Source organism: Myotis lucifugus, unplaced genomic scaffold (assembly GCF_000147115.1).
Source record: "Myotis lucifugus unplaced genomic scaffold, Myoluc2.0 scaffold_36, whole genome shotgun sequence".
NCBI lineage: Eukaryota > Metazoa > Chordata > Mammalia > Chiroptera > Vespertilionidae > Myotis > Myotis lucifugus.
The window spans coordinates 6,436,924-6,447,301 of record NW_005871084.1 but is presented as its reverse complement, the minus strand read 5'-3'; the positions used below and the strand labels follow the sequence as shown (position 1 = coordinate 6,447,301).

At 40.3% G+C, this 10,378-nt stretch overlaps 1 long non-coding RNA gene across 1 annotated transcript; it reads right to left on the bottom strand.

The window, feature by feature from the left end:
• Positions 1 to 1,756: 1,756 nt before the first annotated feature.
• LOC106696923 lies at positions 1,757 to 9,478 on the bottom strand. Its single transcript, XR_002828895.1, has 4 exons — positions 9,248 to 9,478; positions 7,297 to 7,386; positions 3,003 to 3,585; positions 1,757 to 1,953 (listed from the first exon to the last, which is right to left on the bottom strand). It is a non-coding gene; the product is annotated as an uncharacterized LOC106696923 (long non-coding RNA).
• Positions 9,479 to 10,378: the final 900 nt, after the last annotated feature.

Below are 10,378 nucleotides of genomic sequence, written 5' to 3'. Positions count from 1 at the left end.
AGGGATCTTGGCTCTAATTCCTGGCTCTGCCTCTTTATAGCTGAATCATAGGGCAAGTCATGTAACTTCTCTGGTATAGAGTATCCTAATCTGTGAAATGGTGATCAAAGTATAGACTCGGGAAGGTTGAAGTGTGGAAAAAATGAGATCATGTATGGAAAGGTTGAGTACAATGCCCAGAACATGACAGTGGTGATAATGATGAAGAGACATTGAGATCCAGTTCAAAAGACTCATAAGATTTCAGAGCTGGGAGTCACTTTAGCAATCACTTAGTCAATATATATATAGACATAGACCCTGAGGGGACATGGGTTTTATTCAAGGTCATAGAGCAAGTCAGCATTGCCTGCCAGTTCCCTGGGTCTGTGCTATTCCCTGCAGTCCACGGAGTTCCCAGACTTGACACCTCTTTCTACAAGTTAGGACAGAAATCAGCAGACAAGGCAGCCCCTGCACTCAGCATATCCTCCAGCCTGTGGGAGGGGTCCAGGAGAGAGAAAGCACAGCCTCGTTCTCCCCAATGTGCTCTTCCTCTAGTGTTCCCTTTATACTTAACAGCTAAAGACAGTCACATGAAAAATAAATCTTCATTTCTGTGGGGTCCATCTGTTCCCATCACTCACCCACAGTGAGAGATGCCTGTTCATAAATGCATCTCAATTTCTAATGAACAGTCAAATAAAAGCTACTACCATCAAGGCTGCCTCATAGGTGATCAAAGCCACAAAGACAGGGCTCCTCCTGGGGCAACAAGCTCGTGGCTTCCCTGCATCACGACCACGCTCCTAATACTGAGGCGGGTAAGAAGAGCCTGTCAATGCCACTTCCCCAGACCTGGCGCCCTCAAGCAGGCAGATGTGTTGAGCCTGAAGAGAAGTTTCCAAAAGCTTCCTCACCCCCAGCCTGGGGCAGAGCACACAGGGCTGGGACCACTGAGTCCAGAGCAACTGGCCTCCAGGACTGAGGACCTAGTTAGGGGATTTTAACTTCACCTTCTTTCTCACCCCTGCTCCAGTTAGTTTAGTTGTGTGTTTTTGTACACTTGTAAAGTTATTTTTCTTTTATTTTTCCCCTCATACCTATGTGCTGATGTGATACCAAATTGAAAAGACAGGCACCTGACTAATTCTGACTGAGTGAAGAAGGCATATGGTTTTCAGGGAAAGGGCTGAATCTTGTATTTTTAGTAACTCCCACTTTTCTCGATACTGCTATCCAATTTGTGCATTCTACAAAGCAGTGATGGGTGGGAATCATGCCTGAATTTTCTGAAGAAAACCACATCTCCCCTATAAGGCTTTTTTAAAAAGACTATCAGAAAATGATTAAGTTTTTGCATCTGTATGCAAGACTTCAATATGGAAATATATGAGCCTAGAAATGTTGGGGGCCACCATGTGAAATCGAAGAATGAAGGTTACCCAATTGAAGGCAGAGCCCAGAAATGGAGAAAAACTGAACTCTGATGAAACCCATTGAGAATCTAGATTAAGCAATGACTGAAGCTATAAATGTTCCCTTTTGCCAGTGTCTGTATTTTGTTATTCATTTGTAAAAAGAACTAACTTATCAATTTCATTTAATAATCTACATTAATAAATATTTTGGTAAGGCAGGTTCAGTGCAAAGATATGTGAATTTGCTAGCACAAAATATTGAAATAAAACCTCACATATTATTTCATAAAACAATAGGATGATTTCTTTTTTTTCTTTTTCTTTTTTTTTGCAAGCACTACACAAGAAGAAAGCTATAAGGAATAAGTTATTTTAATGACTTACTCCCTCAAATGTCTTGAGCAGTACAATAAATTGTCACCCATTTACTACTTTGATTAAGTATTTCTGCAGTCCAGTTCCCACTTTGTAACAATGTCTTCTTTTCTTTCCTAGACAATGGACACCTTCCCTGGGTTCCTTTAAATGCAAAGGTTCAGTTTGACTGGTGCCCCTGCAAAGAGAAAAAGTGAAAAGCATGCTCAATGCTGCAGGCTCATGTGCTCCTCAATTATAGCCATTGCTGACATGTGTGGCTGCTAGTTTCAGGAGCTTCAGTGACTGAGGACTCACTAAATTTCTGGCCTAGAAAGAGTTTTCTAGATGCTAAAGAGAGAATGATCCTTCTTCCTCAGTGTGATGCTCCAATATTGTCACTCCATGCCAACATGGGCATGACCCAGTGCCAAAGCGTTCTAGAATCTTGATAGCCTTGGCTTACACACTCAGCTGTTCTTTGAGGTGTGGCCTAAATACCAGGGTGACTGGATTACATAGAACTTGGCTATGAGCCACATTTTGTATCAAGAGGTAAACCTTCCCTAGGAATATGGAGAGGAGGAGGGAGTGCACTTATGCAGGAGCACCTTTATTGGGTTCAAGAGGTCATTCTGGTTCCTCTCACTGAATGTTAGAATTATCTGACCAAAGGTGGGGAAAGCATGTGGGTGGAGGAAGGTTTGGAGGTGATGGACAGTCAAAATAACCCCCTTTCCAGTAGCCCCCAGTAGACCACCACACATCCTAATTTCAGCCTGACTATGTTTCTCCAAGACATCATGTTTTAGAACTAATTTGGGCTTTCCTGTAACACCCAGAGCAGGTCCTATTTTCTATGGAGATCAGCTCCCTACTCCACTATACACTGGTTTCTCTTAGCATTAGCTCCTGCATCCTGTACTTGTTTTTAACTCATCACAAACACTTCTTCCCTATTTTAGAACAGCATTAGCATCCAGTGTGTTCATGAAAGAGTACCTAACCCACTTTCTGCCTGTGGTGTCTATGGAAATAACGCATCTGCCAAACACTCTAAGATATTAATAGCAATCCAAAAGTTTTCCCTGTAAGCCACCCTAGGCATGCTTTTTACAATCAAATGGGGATTCACACTTTCACAGACCACACAGTCCTTCCACACCGTCAGAGGAGGGCTGGCCTCACTACAAATCACTCTGATTCCACGTGAGAAGCACTGAGACCCGAAGGGCCAAGTTGCACTACCTCGATCAGAAGAGTGAAACCTCCACGCTCTTGAGTGAGGACACACTCCTCGTCACCTAGGCTTTCTGAGCCCGGATGAAATGCTTCTGATGTGTCGTACATGATTGTAAAGTTTCAGCCAGGGTTTCTCGTTCCACAATTTGGAAGCAATGTGGGAATGTCTAGCTGGAAGCCAGGTAGTAACCAACCATCATAGACGTCACACCATCATAGACCAACCTATCCTCAGGAACTCCAAGGCTCTGAAAGGTGTCAGGAGAATGAAAAGAAGACACTGTGGGCTGGGAACAGACACAAGAAATTAAAGAAGAAGAAATGAGAGTTCATCTGAAAATCTGTGAGGAGAACAGTCCATCACTATCCACTAGTAGCTTCAGCAGCTCCACAAAAATAACAGAATGATGAGAGTAGACCAACAGATGACATCGAGGGGGGACAGAGTCATACCCTCAATGCAGCCGGCCACACTCTGACAGCCTCATGTGCCCTCAGGATTCTGACTACGTGTCCTGGGGACTGTGTCAACCTAAAGAATTGGGATTTGAAGCTTTTCAATCACATCAAAATGTTGAGTCTTGAGCAGCTGTTGAGTGGATGACAGAGAAAGCGAGATAGTGTTTTATTTATTTGTTTTGGTTTTAGTTTGGGGCTTTTTGTTTGTGTTCAGTGAAACTGTCAATTCTGAGAGAAACTGTGAGAAAAGCAGAATCTGCTCCTCCAGATGGAAGGTTGGACACCCGCCTGCCAGAGGGGCTGTGGGAGTAAGAACACGAGGAAGAAACAGGAGGGAGCCCAGGGAGCTGATGGGAGGGGAGGGAGGAGGCGGCATGGGCAAGGGGGACAAGCTTAAATCAGGGGGTGAAAATAGAAATGGAGGGGGCCTGATGTTCTGACAAAAGGCACCAGGAGAGACCTGCATTTGACTTGCAGCCAAAAGGGAGGGACTCTGGTGTCCCACGAGGGAAGGAAATTCATCCATCAGCTACACTTGAAATTGGAAAGTGGAAAGAAGAGCAGTTTGGGAGTGGCCCAATTCCCTTTGCATAGTTTCTGAGAGATAGAAATTAACATAGTTGAAAAGGATACTTTTTGTTTTATAATTGTGTGTTCTGTTTTTAAACTTCTGAGGTGTGACATCATGTTTAGCACTATTGTAAACCTTATTGACTACACTCGGACATAATAGGGTTTTCTGGAGACTGCTACTTCATATGTGAAAGTCAGACTTTTGTATTCAGACTCTGCCCGCTATCCTGTACAAACTCATAAGAGAAGGGGGGGGCGCTAGAAACACAATTTTGTGGATACATATTAAATTTAAAATATTTGATTTTTTTGTTGTTGGTAATCCTCACTAGAGGATTTTCCCCCATAGATTTCTAGAGAGGGTGGAAGGGAGGGAGAGAGAGAAACAGAGAGAAACATTGACACGAGAGAGACATATTGATTGGTTGCCTCCTGCAAGTGGCCACAGGGGGGCAGGGATTGAACCTGGCCAGGGATGCAACCAAGGTACATGCCTTTGACTGGAATTGAACTCATGACCCTTCAGTGCAAGGACCGACACTCTAACCCCTGAGCAAAACCTGCCAGGGCTAAAACATCTGATTTTAAACATTTCAATGCAAATATTAAGATAGAGACAAAAGCTACAGGTGAAAAAAAATGTTAAATACAAAAGACTAAAAACTTTCCATTACAATAATTGCCTAAGTCACTTTTAAAGAATTAAAATGTCATTACTTAGGATCAAATTTTCTGAGGTAGGTGACAAGAAAATCTCCTAGTGTGAATGTGAGCATAAAGCATTCTGATCTGACTGGCAGTAAGATGTGTTAAAAACAAAAGCTGAGTGAGTTACGAGCTTCAGTAGCTAAAACTGTTGAAAGTTTTATTTAATAAGATTTAGATGAAATGTTATTATATAACTCATAATGAAGAAAAAATCTTTTTTCTCAAAATGCCTAATTTTAGTTTTTATGGAATATGCTAAATACAAACAAAGGATTTTTTAGCTGTTCCCAAAACCAAAGGCAATATATACTGGAATAATGTAAATCCTGTAAAAAACAAAGAACATCAGTTCTCAAATAGCAGGGAAAATGAATTCTTTTTAAAATTGGTCTTTAGCAGGTATAATAAAGAAAATAAATTTGAACAATTAGAAACTAATAAAGACTGTGTAAAAATTGCTATTTACAAAGAATAAGTGGGAAAATTATTGGGGGGGAAATGGACATATATTAAGCAATAGGTCTGAATGACAAATGCCCTAGGCCAGTGGTCAGCAAACTCATTAGTCAACAGAGCCAAATATCAACAGTACAACAATTGAAATTTCTTTTGAGAGCCAAATTTTTTAAACTTAAACTATATAGGTAGGTACATTGCTATTAACTCAATTAGGGTACTCCCAAGGCTGAGGAAGAGCCACACTCAAGGGGCCAAAGAGTCACATGTGGCTCTCGAGCCGCAGTTTGCCGACCATGGCCCTAGGCTATTAAGGAAATCCTATATAATAAATCCTATATAATAAAGAGGTAATATGCACATTAGCCATCACTGCCACCCCCATGTGATCACAAGATAGCCACACCCATGTGGTCACATGATGGCCACCCCCATGTGGTCACAAGATGGCCGCACCCATGTGGTCACATGATGGCCACCCCCATGTCATCACAAGATGGCCGGCAGGGTAGGGCAGTTAGGGATGACCGGGCCTGCAGGGAAGGGCAGTTGGTGGCGACCAGGCCAGCAAGGGAGGGCAGTGGGGGTGATCAGGCCATCAGGAGAGCAGTTAGGCATTGATCAGGTTGGCAGGGGAGTGGTTAGGGGGTGATCAGGCTGGCAGGCAGAAGTGGTTAGGGGCAATCAGGCAGGCAGGCAGGCGAGTGGTTGGGAGCCAGCAGTCCTGGATTGTAAGAGGGATTTCCCAGATTGGAGAGGGTGCAGGCTGGGCTGAGGTACAATGCCCTCCCCCCCCCCACCCAGTGCACGAATTTTGTGCACCAGGTCTCTAGTTAGTCAATAAACTTAATTAACTTAAAATGGCATTTCAAAACTCTTATAATAGATCAGATACTGGCAGCATGGTGTCCAGCTTCAGGAAAAGATCAGAAAGAATGAACTCAGAAATTGCCAGGGGGGAATTTTTTCATGAATTATATTAATTATTAATAAAATCATAAGGTTAGAATGCAGTACATGCAAAAAGATCATGGTACCAGATTCATAATAATCATGAGCTTATATTTGTTTAAAAAAAACACACAATATAAAAAAACCTTTATTTTTTTCCCCTCAATACAACTGAAATGCAGAGAGAAGGAAAATAAAATTTACATTGACTAAGAACATATATATTTTTATAAATTTGGAATGTAAAAAATCAAACATTCACTTGAAAAATTACTTTGAATGACTTGTTTAGAAGTTTAGCTATGTACGTTGAAACCTGCCCTTGGCAAGGAAAGACTGATCATTATCTTCACATAAAAGAAATCTCTAGTGAAGGGTCAGAATAGTTATTGGAAGTCTAATTTCCATTAGTCTGTACCCTATAGTAATGATGTCGGGACCCAACATTGTGACATTTGGTTAAATCTCAATAGTGAAAGTAATCTGAGGATTTAAGCTTTCATTGTATTGGAAATTTGTGGTTAGTACTAGTATGGGAAAAAAAGAAAGAAGAAAGAGCGAAAGAAAGAAAGGAAGGAAGGAAGGAAGGAAGGAAGGAAGAAAGAAAGAAAGAAAGAAAGAAAGAAAGAAAGAAAGAAAGAAAGAAAGAAAGAAAGAAAGAAAGAAAGAAAAGAAAGAAAGAAAGAAAGAAAGAAAGAAAGAAAGAAAGAAAGAAAGAAAGAAAGAAAGAAAGAAAGAAAGAAAGAAAGAGAAAGAAAGAAAAAGAAAGAAAGAGAAAGAAAGAGAAAGAAAGAAAGAGTGTATCTAAAAACTCAAAGCCAGGAGAAAAAAAATAGCTTTAAGTGGGAAAAATTAGAGACAAGTATTAGAGAGGAAACAAAGTCTTTAATGAAGATAAATGTGTGGATAAAAAGCAAGTAATCAGTGGAAGAAGGATATTCCCCAGCCAGTGGCCATCCTGATGAATTATTCACTAGAACCATGCCCAAGGCCTGCTGGGAACTGTCCTCCCCTCAACTCTGCAATTACTGGCAAAGGCAATGTCTGTGTCCGGACTTGACTCCATGCACCCTGGGCCCAGCCTTGAGAGGAGTCAGACTGTGGCAGGTTTGGGAAAATTATCTTCATAGTGTTGAAATAGACAGTAACCTACATAAAAACCTTGCTAAGCTGCTTTGATATTTGATGTTCTGAAGACTCTTCATGCTATGTTTCCTTTGTCTTATCTTTTTCTTCTCATATCCTGATAAGAGAAAAAAAGAGAATATTTGATGCATTTTGGTTGATTCTAGAGATAATATTAGTCATTCGGAAGAGGAGCTTGGGAGAGCAAAAGTTGTATATCCACAGTATAAGTGTTGCATCGTCTATTACTTCAGCATTTATGCATTTGCATTTAAAACCCAGAGCATATATACTGTGAGTCAGAATCAATTTTGCTTTAAATCATTTGGGTAGATCCAGAGCCAAGGCACACTGGCAGCCAAGGTACCTGTTAAGGGAGATGATAAATTGAGTCCTTAAGTCCTTGGCAGAGGAGCTGACTTGGAGATAAGAGATAAGAAAATTAGTTTGCAATAGAATCTCTAATGATTGCTTGGGATGGAAATCAGAAGGTCTTCTGCAGTCTTGATTACATTTTTTATTACCTTGGCAACTTATTTGGCATATCAGCATCTTTTGCAACTTTTCCCCCTCAGTCCCTTCAGTAGCATCTTTTGCTTGAGTGAGCAGTAAATAACAAGCAGAACTAGAGACAATTAACTATTATCGTAGCCCTATGACTAATGAAAATTCGTACATTGCACTTTGGGGGAAAATGCACTTATTAACATGCCTGCGGGGGGTAGGTTAATGTTGCTATTTTAACTTTGCTTAGGAGAAACTGAAGTAGAATAACTTAACCAAGGTTATCCAGCTACCTATAGCAGCCAGAATTACACAGATTTCCTCCCGGCAATGGCCCTAAGCTACCTTGTGAAGAAAGTGCAGGGTACCTACAGGGTCCTCTTGCCATACCCCAGACTCTAGACCAGCCGTGGGCAAACTACAGCTCACGGGCCGGATCGGGCCTGTTTGAAGTGAATAAAACTAAAAAAAAAAAAAAAAGACAGTATCCTTTTATGTAATGATGTTTACTTTGAATTTATATTAGTTCACACAAACACTCCATCCATGCTTTTGTTCCAGCCCTCCGGTCCAGTTTAAGAACCCATTGTGGCCCTCGAGTCAAAAAGTTTGCCCACCCCTGCTCTAGACAGAGGATTCATCTCTGTATAGAGAAGCTGCATAGCTGGCTAACTAAAAATTTATGTATAAACTAATAAATCTTAATACTCCCAAATCATTTCACATGCATTCACATATTTACTTAATCATTCATTTTTGAGGATTTTTTAGCCAACTCAAATTTCCAAAGCTCCCCCCAAAATAAAGTTTTAGTGGTGTGGCAATTGGCGGGGTTGAGGTGCAAGTCTATTCTCCATCAAATCACACTTAAATTCAAAATTCCTTGAGGACTTTTTGGGTAGTTCAGTGTGGCCATAGCATAAATCATAACAGAGTACTGTAATATTACACAGGGAGCAGATACTAAGTGCTTTCTGATTTTAACCTCTAGTTAATGGTTAGCTACTGGGAAATTCTGAGCACAAGTGTGACTTGATTAGATTTTCTTGGCTGGTTCTGGCAACAATCTAGAGGACAGAGAAGAGAAAAAACTGGAGCAAGAGTTAGGAAATAGTCCTTTTCTGTGAAAGAGATGATGAGAACTTGAACTAGGGTATGCAGAAATGAAGACAAATTGTCAGAGATATCAGTATCCAGAGGACAAACAGGAAGACATGAGTGACTGGATATAAGAGACAGGAGAAAAGGGAAGTCCAGGATAACGTCCAGGCTTTCTGGCTTGAAGAATGGGGTGGATGATGGTTCTCTTGGAGTCGCAGGCGGCAAATAAGATGGGGTTGGTTGGGATGCAGCTGATATAGGGATGGAAAATGTCTTTACTTTGAAATATGCTGAGTTTGAAATACCTCCAAACACTCTCAAAGACTAGGTAGCTTGCTATGCAGGTATGACCTCAAGGCGAAATCAGTACTTACATAAAGATTTGGTAATCATGATGTAGTTGACCTTCATGCATGTTGGTTGGCCTTGACTTTTCACCCAGCTGGTATTTGCTCTTAAATAAAGGTTATAATCCTTAGACTTGAAAAACTGGAGACAGTTTTCTTTTTCTTTTTGTCTTCATTATTAATATATATATTTTAACCATGAAGAAATATGATGAATTAAGCAAGTACTACGAACAATGTGCAGTCAAATATCAAGATGTGTCTAATGGCCAGAACCAGTTTGGCTCAGTGGATAGAGCGTCGGCCTGCGGACTCAAGGGTCCCGGGTTCGATTCCGGTCAAGGGCACGTACCTTGGTTGCGGGCACATCCCCAGTGGGGGTCGTGCAGGAGGCAGCTGATCGATGTTTCTCTCTCATTGATGTTTCCGGCTCTCTATCCCTCTCCCTTCCTCTCTGTAAAAAATCAATAAAATACATTTAAAAAAAAAAAAAAGATGTGTCTAATGAACTTGGGTACACTTTTATAAATCCATAATAATAGGGAGTGTAACTCATGGATGTTTCTCCTGTGTCTTCTTTGTTTCTGGTTTCCCTGAGTATTTTTTGACATTTTCCCTCTGCCTAATGGGAGTCATTAAAATAAGTGCTTTGTTAACTGCATAATATTAAAGAATTAAAATGGTCATAATGATGATGATTAGACTTTATAAATGCAAATCACTTAACAAAAATATTCACATGATAAGTACTCAATCAATATTTTTTTTTACCCACCTCAGTGGACCCACATGCTTACATCTTCAGCATCATAAAAACTAGAACAGTACTAATAATCAAATTACTAGTTGGAAAAAATCAACTCTAAATATTCCAACTCACTTTGCATTGATTTGGCTTTGACAACATTTTTAAGAATTTCCTTCTGGTCCTTTTATTTCTGCTCAATACACTGAGATGACTTGGATGCAATAACCAAGGCTTTTTAGTCTTAATTAGAGAAGATCTATTTGTTCAGAAATGTGTCTACTGAAATAAACCCAATGTTTTGAAAAATAATATTAAAAAGTAAGACATTTAGTTGAACTCTGATAGATCTATTTCAGCTTAGCCCAAAAGTATTTCTTTAAAATAAACAAGTTGTCATTTGTTTAGAATAT